This window comes from Pleurodeles waltl, chromosome 5, assembly GCF_031143425.1.
Source record: "Pleurodeles waltl isolate 20211129_DDA chromosome 5, aPleWal1.hap1.20221129, whole genome shotgun sequence".
NCBI lineage: Eukaryota > Metazoa > Chordata > Amphibia > Caudata > Salamandridae > Pleurodeles > Pleurodeles waltl.
This window is the reverse complement of record NC_090444.1, coordinates 477,495,026-477,510,397: the sequence shown is the minus strand read 5'-3', so window position 1 is coordinate 477,510,397 and position 15,372 is coordinate 477,495,026.

Here is a 15,372-nt window from a genome sequence, read left to right as displayed (position 1 = left end):
AGGTTCAACATCCACTAAGTGGATTGGGAATAGGAGGAGGATCTGGGACAGAAGGAAGGGTACACATTCTCCAGTTCAATTTTTGACACCATAAGGCCTGTACAGAGTTACTAACACAGATGCAGATATTGCGCAAGACTCGCCGGTGTATTCCCTAAAACAAATCCTGCAATCTCTAACCAATGAGGATAGGAATAGCTTCACTGTCTCCCAGGCCAATCAGAAGGAGATCCAGGAGGTGTGTGAAGGTTTAGCAGAAAAATTGGATGGTTTCACTGAAGAACACTAACCCTGGAGACCTCCGTAGAGTCATTAAAAGGAACTACATCTAGAAATAGTCAGGATCTGGACAACTTGAAGAGGAGATATAAAGATTGTGCAGCAAAATTGGAAACTATTGAGAATAACGAAATGAGAAATAATATCAGGCTTATGAAGGTGTCGGAAAGGAAAGAAGGAGGAAACATTAAGAGTTTGGTAATTGAACTGCTAAATCAGAGTGGTGTATGGGAGGGCTCTGAGGAGGCTCTGGTCCAAGATATTCAGCGGGTACGTCGAGACCCATTTCGGATAGCAACTAATAGAGATAGACCAAGGAGGATTCTGGTCAATTTTCTCACATATACTGTTAAAGAGAAGATTTTGGCTAAGGCACTAAAGAATGGGTCCACTTAGCAGGGAAGAATGCACATTTGAAATAAGATCAGATCTGTCCATCACACCATTAATAGGCAGTGGGAATTAGGGAAGAGTTTGGAGGAATTCAAGAGGTTGGGAGGGGTTGCTCAGTCAAAATACCCTGCCACACTCAAAGTCATGATGAATAACAAAATGTATAACATTAAAGATTGGGAGGAGGTGGACAATCTGTTAGAGCCATTAAAGAATAAACCATAATGCCATCATGTTTGATGTCTGTCCGAGGCCCACCCTGTAACATCTATGGGGGGGCTTACCTCTCCCTTATATAAGAAAGCCCGATAGCACCGAAGGCTGTGAGCCAGGAGGATGGAGGATAGGGTTCTCTGGGGGGGTGAGGGTGTTGGGGTAAGAGGGGAAGTGAGGAGCACAGGGTGGGGATCATAAGGGGAAAAAGGAAAAAAATGGTGTCCTTGGAAGTATTTTATATTACTAATAGAGGTTCGGCAGGTTGGTTATATGATAGGAATAAAGAGAATGGCTGATAATAGGAGCAGTAATAGGAGTGAGTGTTAGATTTTATCATGGAATGTGAATGGGTCAAGGGTAAGGCGTAGAAGAGAAAACATTTTTCAATGTCTCAAGGATCCTTCAGCTCAGATTATAGTGCTACAGGAGACACATTTAACTAACAAAGAATCAACAGACCCTTTTAAATCTCAGAAATGGGTCAAGCAGATGGTTTGTACAGAACATACTGGCCATGTAAGGGGAGTACTGATCCCATTCAAAAATGGTTTGGACGCTTCCATTGTGAGTCACAAATCGGATAAGAAATGTAGATGGGTCATTGCTGATATAAAAGTGTATGAAGAAACCTATACATTAGCTGGGCATTATGGCCCTAACTCTGATGATCTGGAGCCTCTACAGGGACTTTGCTCTGAACTACTAGGCACTTCTTACCAATTATAATTTCAGGAGATTTTCACGTAGTTTTTGATTCTGCTTTGGATAAATCTAATAATGGCAGAGCATTGTGCTCCCCTAAACTGCTTGCTTATCTGAAATCATTGATGAAGAATTTTGCGGTCTTAGATATATGGAGAGAGATTCATGGCTCATAGCGGGTCTATACCTACAATAATAAAAAATATAGACACCAGCCAAGAATAGACTATTTTCTACTAGACGCATCACTTAAGGTAGAAGTTGTTGGTGTTCAGCATCTAGCAGCCCATATATCTGACCATGCGGTAGTCACGTTGAGGTTGAAAGGGAGCCCGGGTAGGCATGTAAGGATGTGGACATTAGATTGTGCTTTTTTAAAAGATCAAGAGGTGATAGAGGTTTTAAAGGTTAAAACTTGTGTGTGTTTTTGGAAAATAATGCTAACTCAGCAGCTCCCCAGATGGTGTGAGATGCATGTAAGGTCTTTATCAGCCTTTCTGCAAAAAGGAATAAGGAATACATGGGCAAATTGCAAGAAGTGGAACGGACTCTCTCACTCCTGGTAACTAAGTTAGTGGATCTGCAAGACCATGAAGTAGAGAGGATAGCTCTGATTGGAGGAGATTAAAGCCCCAAAATTAGCCATATCTGCAGTTATAGAAACCAGGGTTAAGGCCAGATGGGAGGCAAGTAGATTAGAACACTTTGAATGTGGTGAAAGTGCATGGAAACCTTTGGCATGGAAATCTAAGTCAGATTTGATTAGAAAGGAGGTGAGAGAGATTAGGTATAGTTCTTCCGGCAAGAAATGTGGGGAGGCTGCAGAGATACAGCAGGCTTTTGTAGACTTTTTTGGGGCACTATAAACTAAAGATCAATAGCAATGGAGGTGCAAAGATCTCTGTGGTTAGAGGGTTTGCAAACTTAGAAGCTTACACAGCAGGAGAAGAAAGAATTAGATGAAATAGTAACCACGGATGAGACCCTGCTGGGAATTAGTAAGGGTAAGAAAGGGAAGGCAGCAGGAACAGATGGACTACCAATTGAATTGTATCAATGTATACAGGATGTTATTTGCCCAATACTAACACAACTATTTGATGGTATTATTGGTGGAGACTTGCCACTTCCCAAATCATGGGATGAGGCGGTGATAAAGTTAATATTGAAACCAGGTGAAGATCCCACGACCTATCTCATTACTGAACAATGATTATAAGATATTCTTGGATATTTTGGCTAAAAGATTGGGTAGGTTGGCAGGGAACGTGATAGTGGATGATCAGAAGGACTTTTTAAAGGGATCTCACAAGCATGATTTATCTCATGAACTAATTCAGGCTACTGATTGCTGATAGGATCCCTCTGGCCATTATTACTCTGGATGCAATCAAGGCCTTTGACAGGGTAAATTGGAGTTATTTAAATTTTATACTGTGGCATTATAATATGGGTAAACAATTCTGTAGGGTTCTTAAGGATGTATATAAATCCCCCACGGCCAGAATATTAGTACATGGAAACTTGACTCCAGTTTTCAAGATTATGAGAGGAACTAGACAGGGTTGCCCTCATTTCCCTTTGCTGTTTAATCTATATATTGAACCGCTTGCCAAGAAAATCAGGAGAGAATTGATGATTAAGCCCTTTTTTTATGACGGTTGGAAAAATAAAATATCACTCTATGCTGATGTCATCATAGTCTATACGAGTGATCTATACCCTATTTTGGAAAGATCAGAGCTCTTAACAGAGGCATTCAGGGAGATTTTGGGTTACTCAGTAAATATGGCTAAAACAGAAATCATGACCTGGAACATGGAGGGAGCATAGGATTTAAGTAAGCAGGAACTAAAGTAGTTGGGCATCCAGATGCGCCATTCTCTAGAAGAAATTGTTGAGGTAAATTTTAATAATGTAATGAAGGAGGCTGCTCTTAAACTGGGCCCATCTCCCTTGTTTTATATGGGAGACCCAATATAATAAAAATGTCCATTCTCCCTAAGCTTGCTTTTCTTTTTAACATGATCCCACTTCACTTTAAGAATACTTGGTTACTTAAATTGTGAGGCAGATTAGACTCTTTCATCTAAGGGAGCAAGAATCGTGAGGAAAAAATTTGGGAAAAAGTATGATTAGGGGGTTATAGCTCTCTCGGATATTCAATTATATGCTTGGGCCTTTCAACTAAAGAATACAAAGGATCTTTTATTTGGCACAGGAGGAAACTTGTTAAGATGTAATATGCTGAAGACAATAAAAAGAGATGGAACCAAATTGATGTACAAATTCGGCCACCCAAAATTCTACAAGAAGGTGAGATTAAAAGTGTTGCGGGCAGCGGCATTGCTATGGGCCCACATACAGGAGGCAAACATGGGGGGCTTTATCCAGATTTAAGTATTATCAACTCCAATGTTGGACTCGATACCCATAGAAGGGGACAGACACAAATAACTTAGAGGAAGAGTTGGCTAATGGTTAGGTGCTGAAGAAGGAGGTGTCTGTGTATTATAGTCTGCCCTTAGAGGATCCTGTGCAGGACCAGAATTTAGTTGCCACCCGGTGGGGAGAGAGTCTCCCGAATGAAGATATTACCCAACTATGTTTAAAGTCATGGTGTTTTTTATATCAAGGTGTTAAGCCAGCACATCTTAGAATGAATCATCTTTTCACCCTGCATTGGGTGTACTACACTCGTAGGAAATTACCAAAAATAAAAAATATGGAAAGTTTAGGGTTTGGTAAGTGTGGTTTTGACAACGCTGATGACTTACACGTTTTCTTCTATACCTCCATTCAGATCTTTGGGGATGAGGTTAGTAGGGTGGTGAAGGAGATGTTTCAGCAACACATTGGAATAAATCTGGTCACAGTCTTTTTTGGATTGTCACCAAAAGTGGCAGGTCTATGAAAGGTAGACCAAAAACTATTGTTTTACCTAATTCTATTGGGCCGGTGAGAAATATGTAGGCAATGGACACCAACACAGGCTCCGACGAGGATAGACTGGATGAATGCTGTGCAATATACATGCAAGATGGATTTAAATAGAATGTCTACAAAAAGAAGGGGACAATGTGGACCACATGTTTAAAGTGGAGAGAGGGGCTGGCAGTGGGTGACCTTAATGCTACATTGTCCTATGAATAAGAGATGATGGTTACAGACCTGGGTGACGGATCGGCTTCCCACTACTGTATTATTCCTGGAGGGTCTTACCTGTGTTCCATTTTTGAGAACCTTGATCTTCAGAGCGGTATCCTCAGTTGCAGCAGGGGAAGATGTTGGGGAACATTGTGGAAGTACACAAGGCATATGAGGACACATAAAAATACACACACATGGAGTGCACACACTAGCAAGGGGGACAGAAAATCTTATTAAATGTAAGCTTGCAAAAATTAAATTATGTCCACATGAAAAAAAAAAAAATTTTGCTTGGTTGTTATCTAGTTATATTATATGTTCATATTATGCCTGTACTGCTTATTGTTTTCTTTTCTTTCCTCCCTATTAGGTGATGATTCACTCTTTGGTCATGTTTGTATGTTTGTCCCTTTGGTATGTCACATTTGTTATTTTCTATTCTTATTTTCCATGTGGATTTTGTCTCCTTCTTATGTCATTATTTTCTTTTTTTGAACCCTTTCTTATCTTCTATCTCTTCCCTCTACTTACTATTACCCATACTATTTTGAGAGTGTTCTGTTTTCTTTTTTATATTTTTCTTACAATATGTAGTTTTCTTTGATGTTATTAACTCTTTTTAAATTACTTTACATGTTATTTCCTGGAATGTTAGAGGTTTAGGTTCACTTTTTAAGAGACAAAAGGTACTCACTCATTTATCGAAACTAAATGCAGATTTTGTATTCTTAAAAGAAACTCATGTTGTCGCTTCAGAAGTTCAAAAGCTTAAATGACAATGAGTGGGCAATGTTTTCTTTCTTCTGCTGGGTCAGGAAAAAGGAATGAGGTTATTTTTCCCTGTCATAAAAAAATAAATGCCACATTAATTTCCCAAGATTCTGGTGCAGATGGTATATGGGTAGAAATCTACCTTCAAATTCACAAAATTCCTATCTCTCTGCTCAACATTTATGTGCCTACCAACCCAGAAAACACTTTTTGGCCTACTATTTCTTCTAAATTAATGTCCATTTCAGCAGATTACATAATATTTGGAGGCGATTGCAATCATATTTTAGACCCTTACATAGATTTTATTTCTAAAGCCACTTTTGTCCCTTCCACTATGGATCAACAATTTATCATAACCATTGAAGAACAATCTCTTATTGACGCTTGAGCGATATGTAACCCATCATTAAGGGATTACACTTGTTTCTCTCCCACACACACCTATCCCTACGTGGACTTTATTATTTGTGTGTTTCTAAATCCTTAACACAACATATACATGCAGATATTGGTTCTATACTGATTTGAGATCATGCCCCCTGTCTCATTAGATTTAAATTTACTTGTGATTCCAGGTGGTAGCAGAAGTTGGCATATTAACACATCCTTGTTGTTGGACCCCATATTCACTGCAAATTATGTCTTGTTCGTTATTGAATTTTTACTTTCAATTTCTCATCCAACTTATGCCCCATAACATAGATGACTCATTTAAAGCTATTGTCAGAGTTTTTCTTATCTCCTATGTTTCCCCAAAAAAGAAATTGAACTCCTGGGAAGCACTAGAAATTTTGAATTGTATTAAACATCTAGAAACTCTTTATACCACCAGAAACTCTAATATTCATCTAGATAAATGAATTAAGGAAAAGTTACAATATAACAAACTTTCTAATAAAAACGCTGCTTCATACCTTCTTAAAGGAAGTGCTAAATACTATAAAGGCCAAAACAAAGTGGAGAAATTATTAGATACTTCTCTTAAAAATTAAAAAAGTATGCATCAAAATTGAGTCTATTTCCTGTGCAGATCCCTCTCTTATTTTTTAAGATACAGATATTTTAAATTAATTCAAGACATTATAATACTCTTTACACTCCCAAATCAACTCTTCATAAGGAACACATACAACATTAGCTACCCTTATTCTTAAAGAATTTGATGCATTTCTTCTTATTAGAAACAGATATCTCCTCTGAAGATATCATTGAAGCAATGAAATTCATTAAAAGTGGGACAGACCCTGGGCCAGATGCTTTTCCCATTTAATTTCATTTATACTTCTCCAAACCTTTATTTATACTTCTCCAAGACTTCTCCAAGTGTTAGTCCCAGAATTTCATGAATTATTCACACATTTTATTACTGCATAATCATCTAGTTTCACCTTTCAAGAAGCACTGATTTGCCTCATTCCTAAAGACAGTTGTGACCCTAAATGATGTAAAAAACATAGATCGATCTCTCTAGTGAATCCTGATTACAAACTTTCTGCCAAAATGCTTGCCCTCCATCTTGATCCCTTTTTACTGCTTCTCATAGGTGAGGAACAATGAAGTTTCATCAAAGGCAGACACATTTCATTTTGTTTTCTGGGACGTGGAGCAGGGGTAGGTTATCCACCCGGTGGCCACACGAGCGGGTTGACTATACAAGCCTGGACCAGTGATGCTTATCGCTATCCCGTGGGGGCCCATCCTTTAATACAAGGAGGGTTTTTGTGGTACGAAGAAATCCCGTATTGGGTTATAACATGTGTATTAGGTACGTTTTTTGGTCCTGACGAATCACACCGATCTTAACAGACATTTTTTGCGAGAAACATGTTGACCCCGATGATAGAAGTATAGTTAGTTCTGTACTCTAACTCTCCACATTCCCCTAATTCAGGGACTGACAGTTTTTTTGTTTCTGAGGGTGGACTAGACATTACTTCTAATCCTTACCCACACTCTGTTTTTAATCATGACAGGGGTATGGGTTGATTAAATGTGATATTTCCAGACCTCTAGCCATTTTTATTTTCACATACCCATATACCAGTCCCACATACTAGCACTCAGCTACCAGCATTCTTTACACTCAAAAGATCTCCGGCAAAGAGCCCCCACGAGGGGCCCATCAGGCATTGCAGTGCCGGCCTGACAAGGAGCAAAAGCCCGATGATGAAGCATGTCACCATTTGGTGAGTGAGGGCTCTTGTTCTAATAAGAGCAGACTCATAGACTCTATTACTTACTGTTTACATTTGTACTAGTCTATTGGCTGGAACTGTGTACTTTTGTTTTTTTGGTATTATGATGGGAGTACCGTACACAGGACCAACTTTTCTCTAAACACTCCCGACATATTAGCCCTTCTTTGTTTGTATTCGACATTTCAAATAATACTAGAGTATTAGTCAACGCTTTAAGTAATTCCAACAAGTTTACACAATCATTAGCTGCCATTTTCCTTGATTGCATGGATTGGATTTTATCTTTCACACTCTCTCCTGATTTGGTTTTAGTCCTAAATGTATTTCTTTATTATCCTGTTTATATACTGCCCTAACAGCATTTATTTTTGTCAAAAGGTCTAACTTCTTCTTCTTTTTCCCTACATAGAGATGCCACACAAGGCTGTCCTCTTTCCCCTCTCCTTTTCATCCTTGCATAAAAACCTTTTTTTTACAAACATATGACAACATCCTACTACATTTGGTTTCCAATATGGAGATAAACAGATTAAACTTTGTGTTTATGCTGATGATATCATATTTTTATCCAAACCAGACTTTGTTCCCACCTTTCCTTGCAGAGGTTACCTCTTTTGTGACTCTCTCTGGTAAATTAAATCCAGATACATTTTAAATTCTTCCTTTTAATATTTTCTGCTTTAAACATGATTTTATTCAAAACTAAGTATCTACAGCTTTGGTTTATATCCTAGACTAAGCAAACAATCTCCTTTGCACCTAACTACAGTTATAACTACTTTAAAGAATTTAACAACTAGATGGCATCCTTTATTTCTGTTTTGGTGGGGTAGCCTTGACTCCATCAAGATGTTGCCTGTACCTAATATTCTTTTTACCATACCTGCAATTCCTCTTACCATCTTAGCTAATTTCTTGAAAATAATTTTCTCCATACTCCCCTCCTTATTCAGGGACAAGAAAAACCTTGCATGTCTCTTATTAAACTAAAACATAGTAAACACCATGGTAGTCTAAACTTCCCTAAGTTTTAATCATACCACACTGCTTTCCTGCTCAAAAAGGTTTCTAAATATTTATCAGGTCAGATTCTTCTACAGATGTCCCCCCTTTGGAAAGAAATTGAATTATCATTTTTATCACTCTTCTCTTTTAAGGAATTCACACCCTTCACCAAGAATACTCATTTCATAACCTTTTCTATTCATAGCACTATTTATGAACTACTCAGACCAATACTCTTCTCACACATCTCAGATAAAGAACAATTTCTTCTGTCTTGTATTTGTTATAACAAGCTCCTAAAACTTACCAAAAAAACTATTTTTGGGAAAACGTGGAGAGACAAAAGTTTGATTTGAATATACTAACTTATATCAAATCATTTTTTATTATTTTTTATCAAGCACAATTGCTCAGCAATTTCATGAAAACATACTGCAGAAAATTACATTTTTAATACATGCTATCACCCATGCTATAACTACACTATCATCATATACTCTTACCCAAGCTTATGATAGCCAGATCACTCCCCTTCTCTCTAAAGCTCCCACTGCTTCATCTGTCTATAACTGTCTTACTGAGCTCCCAGATGACAGAAATAAATTAGAATTTGAATGACAATGGGGAAAAGAATTCCATATTTCAGAGTCCATCACACTTTGGGATAAAATCTCATTGAAATGCGAAACATCACAATCTGCAAACACAACTCAAACTCTATTTTTCATCTATAATAAGATTGTGATTACTCTAGACACCCTTTAGCAAGATGAATTCAGAGACCGTACCAAATTGTTGGATATGTAAAGCCAACTCTGTAGATATATACAATGTTATTTCTGTTGTCTATCTACATATCAATTTTGACTGAAGGTTTGGACCCAAATGAACTCTATTTTACACAATCATTCATTTTACATTTTCAAATATTTTTCAAAGTAGTTTTTCAGATGATTGCAAAATTGTACATGTAAAATTGTTCTAATTGATCTATTAATTGTAGTTGTTCTTCAGCACATCAATGAACATTTAAAAAATTCCTCAGAACTCTCTTTTCAAGCCTGGTGGTATAGTGTTTGCTATAATCATAGACTTGAGAGAGCATACACCACCCCATCACACTTGTTATCAAAAGAGAAATTATTTGGTTACTAATTGCCATCATTTTAGGTACCTCTGCTCGGAACTCCACTTCTCACCAACCTCTAATGGAAGATGTTCTTCAATCTCTATGATTTTATCGCTCACACTTATTTATTTTATGCTTATAATTTTGATGATGACATTTTAATATTGGCTATATATTTCTACACCTATGTTCTCACTTGCTTCACTTCTTTTTTACTAATCACACTTATCACACTCCCTTTATTTCTCTTTTCTACTCTAACCTTTATTTCATTTTTATTCATTATTGTTTATTTGCAACTTATCCTATTTTATTGACATGCTGTGTTTATCTGCAAACCTCTTGTTATTATCATTATGCTTACAACTTTTAATATGATTATGTAGTGCGTGTTGCATCTTATTTAGGAAACTCTTTTTGAAAGCAAAAAAAGGGGCATGAGGGGGATGAAAGGTGATCCAGACATGCAGGGAATCAAAAACATCCAGCCTTTATGGTCTATGGAAAAAATATCGGAGAAAAATATTGTGTGGGCAAAATATTGTGTCAAGAATATCGAGGCCAAAAATATCATGAATGCAAGTTTCTATAGGAAAGCAAAGTTTTACCATACTTAACTCCACATCTATGTACCGTGATGATACATATATCTTCAAGATACATAGATGTGGGATTAAGAATAGTAAATCTATACTTACCTCATTGCACTTACCTTCTCGATATTTTGATGATCAATTTTTTTGAAATAATATTCTGTCCACACAATATTTTATTTCCTTGATATTCTGTCAGACAACAACATTTATCTATCTCCAAACATATGTAGCACCTTTTAACCTTTTAGGCTAAATAATGCAGAGGAAACAGTGTATCCAACTCCTTCCTCACTGACCTTGTACATGCAGAGAAAATTTAGGAGACCCAGTTGAAGCAGACTACATAGATTAAAGAGGGCAAGCCAGCAGTTAATCTCTCTAGTGTAGTTCAGACTAGTAGTTTTTCCCACGACCATTGGTCAGCTATCACTGGCATCTCATTCGGTGATCATAGGGGTAGTGGTCTTGCCCATGATGTAGCATTACTACTTTAGTTCACCCGTTTTGTCTGATATAATCTAGAATCATGTTCATGAAAAATATCCAGAAACATGTAAGACACTTATGAGGGGACTTGTGACACAAATCATTTCCAGAGAAAAATAAAAAAGTTACAACAGAATGGAAAATGACTCATGTGCTATTAAAGTCAACTATTCAAGGACAAGGAGTCTATACTAAACGATGCCTAGCTAGGAATATTGTGGCCACTGGCTAAAATATTACTTTGGAGGGAGATACGCAGAGGTGCTTCTCTGTCCACCTTAAAAGAACTAATTTCCTGATTGATACTCTTGCTTATGACAGGATCTAAAAGATTTATTTGTCTTTGTTCCCAGGAAAAGAAAAAATATATTAGCCCTTGCACTTTATAGTGCAAGATGGAGGCTTCTACTGTCGATGGAGAATGCTATTTACATAATGTCCACCTTTTAGAATCTGTGCTATCACGGTGTGGGCAGTCTTCTCCCATGGCTGAGTCCTAATAAATCTTTCAGCCTTCAGGGCTCCATAACACATATCCAGCAGACAAAGCAACACCTGCCTCTCTCCAAGGTCTGAAAGGGCAGTCATACTGCTTTAGACAGAAGGAAACAAGAAAATAGCCATTATCCAAAACCAAGGAATCCTTTATTGGCTTCACCTGCTTAGTATAGCACTTCTGAAATGAAACAGAGGGAGTGCTGCAGAGCCATGCCCTATATAGATTTCAGTACATTGGCCATGAAGGGTGTAATCAGTTCAGACCCCAAACCCCATCCATCTTAAATATTTTCTGCCTCCATAATCTAGGTAAGGCACTGTAACAGATGCCTGCACCTCAGAACGGGCACCTCTAACAGTCAAATTACTTTGGGCAGATGCACATAAGGGGAAAAATAAAATCACATTTGAATTGAGAAGGTCCTAATTTGCTTCTTGTGCCCACCTGATCAGGTTGATATCAAACAGAGACAAGCATGTGTATCAGATCTTGGCCACATCCTATTTGTTTGCTGAGTCAGCTGTATGCAATTTAATTTGTTTGAGCCATAGCTCAGACTGAAAAAGACTATGAATACATTGCCCCTAATTTGAATGATTGGTGTCCCTGAAAGCCAGACTGTATTTGATTGTGTCTCTACTGCCATCCTCCATTTCAGTGACTAGTGTCCATGCACCTCAAACCATATTGTATTATGTCCATGATGTAATCATTCCTTGTTTGAGCTATGGGTGCTCCTATACACTACACTGCATTGTATTGTGCTAAGCTGCCCTTCTGCCCCTCATCTGAGTAATTGGTGCTTCTGCACCCAAACAAATGTTTACTCTTCCTATATTGCTGGTTTCCAGCACCCGCTCTCCTTAGCCTCCCTCAATTTGAATGATTGGTACCTGGCACCTCAAACTGCATTGCATGGTCAAATCCCATCTGAGTGATTGACGTTCCTGCACCCAAAACTGTATTGTATTGTGTCCACACTGATATGATGCTCCCTTACATTGTATTGCTGCAAGTACAATTTTAATTGCAAACATCATATTATTGAAGGCAAAATACCTGAAGAGTTACTATAGTGACATTCCACATGCTATTGTTAGGAGGTGAGTTTAATTAATTTATGCTGCTTAATATATTTATTTATCTCTTTCTGAAATAATTCAGATTTGTTGCATTTGTAGTTGACAGAAGTGATCAAACTCAGATACTCAACAAACTCAGTTTTCACCCCCATGTGGTTTGCAAGCCCATGACTTTTTCAAGGTTGTGTATAGAGATTCAGTAACTGCACAAGATCAATTGCTGGGGATGCAAAAAACATAATTGGTGTACTAAGGGTCTTTCATCATAGGTTACAGTTGTTATGTGCATGAAGGCTATGTTGCATTATAGTCATTCCGCTATAGCAGGAAAAGGAAGCAAAGCATTAACCAGTCTGTGTGCTGCTTGTGCTTTATGTAGTAAGACAGCTACTATCTAGAGGGAAGTGGTACAACCATGCAGTAACCCATCTAACTGTTTATAATTAAGCTAATTTGATGTCTGGAGGGAATAGGGCCCTTCTCATATTCAATTGTATGTTATTGTGTATGCACTAACACCATCCATTCCTTTTCAGTGATTAGTGTCTCTGTAATCAAATCCTTATTAGTTTAATCTGTACTGCCATAACCACCATCTGAATGATCGGTGTCCTACTCCCATATTATATTATATCTCTAATCCAACCTCTCCTTGGGAATGATTGCTGTCCATGTACCCCAAGCTGTATTTTATTATGTTCACAATGCCCCCTTCTCCTTGGATTGGTTGATGCCCCTAATCCCAAATTACATTGCATTGCAAATTTGCTGCCACTTGCGCCCCTCGTTTTTCCTTACACCCAAACAGTATTTTATTGGGTCTATACTTCCAGCCCACCCATTTGACTGACTGGTGCTCCTCCACCTCAAACTGAATTTGATTGTGTCTATGCTACAACTGTCCCCATTTGAGCGATTGGTGTCCATGCTTCCAAAACTGTATTGTATTGTATCTGTCCTGATATGCTCACTTACATTTGAGTGATTAGTGCATTCATGCACTGAATTGTGTCTATTCTGCCACTCTCACCAGACCGTATTGTATTGTGTCTGAGCATTCATTCTCTCCCCTTTTGAGAAATTGTTGTTCCCTGACCACAAAATCTGTTTTATTGTCTCTAGTCTGGAAACCCCCTTCTCAATGATTGATTCCTCGGAAGGCCAAACAACATTGTAAATTGCCTATACTGACACTTCTCCATCCCAATTAAATAATGAATGTCCCTGCCCCCTTAACCTTATAGCTTCCTTGCTGCCAACCTATCCAAAAGGCACCACGTTATAAAACCCCAAAATAAATAAAGAAGCATGTGCAATTGAGACTTACACCCTGACCTGCATTGTCCTCTAAATAAGTGGTGTCTTTATCCTCTTTCACATTTTCTGCTGCCAAATGACCCCATTTACCCAATTCCTCTCTGATAACTCACATCAAAACTTCCACTTAACCAAATGCACCCATGCATGTGCGCATACAAGCACCTATTTCTAAAATGGTAATTAATTCCCAAATTAACAGTAACCCATCTCTCTCTGACCTTGCTGTTATACACACCTCTTACTACCCACTCTCCTTAGTTCATTAGTAAAGAGCCCAATCACAAAACACTCTACTGGGAACCAAAATCTACAATCAAATCTGCTATGATCTTAAATCTATGCTAAAATCCGCATCATTTGAATACTTTAATGACACTTTCAACTGATGTTTTTTCTTCGCCCTACTTTTTCTGTAACCTTGATCATAACCCAAGATCTCCCTTACCATGCATTTCTACAAAACTAAGACTTCAGAACATCTACATTCTTGTACATATTCCGTAAATGCTCTCATGAATGTCCTTGGCTGTCAAATCTACTTACTTGCAAGACTTCATATCTTCATTTTGACTCCATTGTCAATGAATCACCCATACTATCAATACTTCAGTCTCTCTAAACATCATTGGGCCACTCCTCTGCCCAATCACAAGCTTTGTAATTGAAAATGTTGAACATCAGAAATACCATGGATTAAGCCCTCTTTCCTACCTCCTCCACCTAATTTGTCTCTATAAATAAAACTGATAACCCTTCTTGTACACCGTCTGCAGTGTTGAACTGAACTTTTGGGCACTCCAGTTGTCTCATATGGGCTGGTCAGTATGTGAGCAGTTGTAGTGCGTGTTGCATCTTATTTAATAAACTCTTCTTGAAAGTAAAAAAAAAGGATGTCAGGGGGATGAGAGGTGATCCAGACATGCAGGGAATCAAAAATATCCAGCCTTTATGGTCTATGGATAAAATAATGGTGAAAAAATATTGTGTGGGCAAAATATTGTGTCAAGAATATCGAGGCCAAAAATATCATGAATGCAAGTTTCTATAGGAAAGCAAAGTTTTACCATACTGAACTCCACATCTATGCACTGTGATGATACATATATCTTCAAGATACATAGATGTGGGATTAAGAATAGTAAATCTATATTTACCCCATTGCACTTACCTTCTCGATATTTTGGTGCTCAAATTTTTGGAAAAAATATTCTGTCCAAACAATATTTGTTTCCTTGATATTCTGTCAGACAACAGCCTTTATCTATCTCTAAACATATGTAGCACCTTTTCACCTTTTGGACTACATAATGCAGAGGAAACAGAGTATCCAAATCCTTCCTCACTGACCTCGTACACTCAGAGAGAATTTAGGAGACCCACTTGAAGCAGACTACATGGATTAAATAGGGCAAGCCAGCAGTCAATCTCTCTAGCCTAGTTCAGACCAATAGGTTTGCCCACAACCACTTATCAGCTATCACTAGCATATCATTCACTGATTATAGGGGTAATGGACTTGCCCATGATGTAGCATTACTGCTTT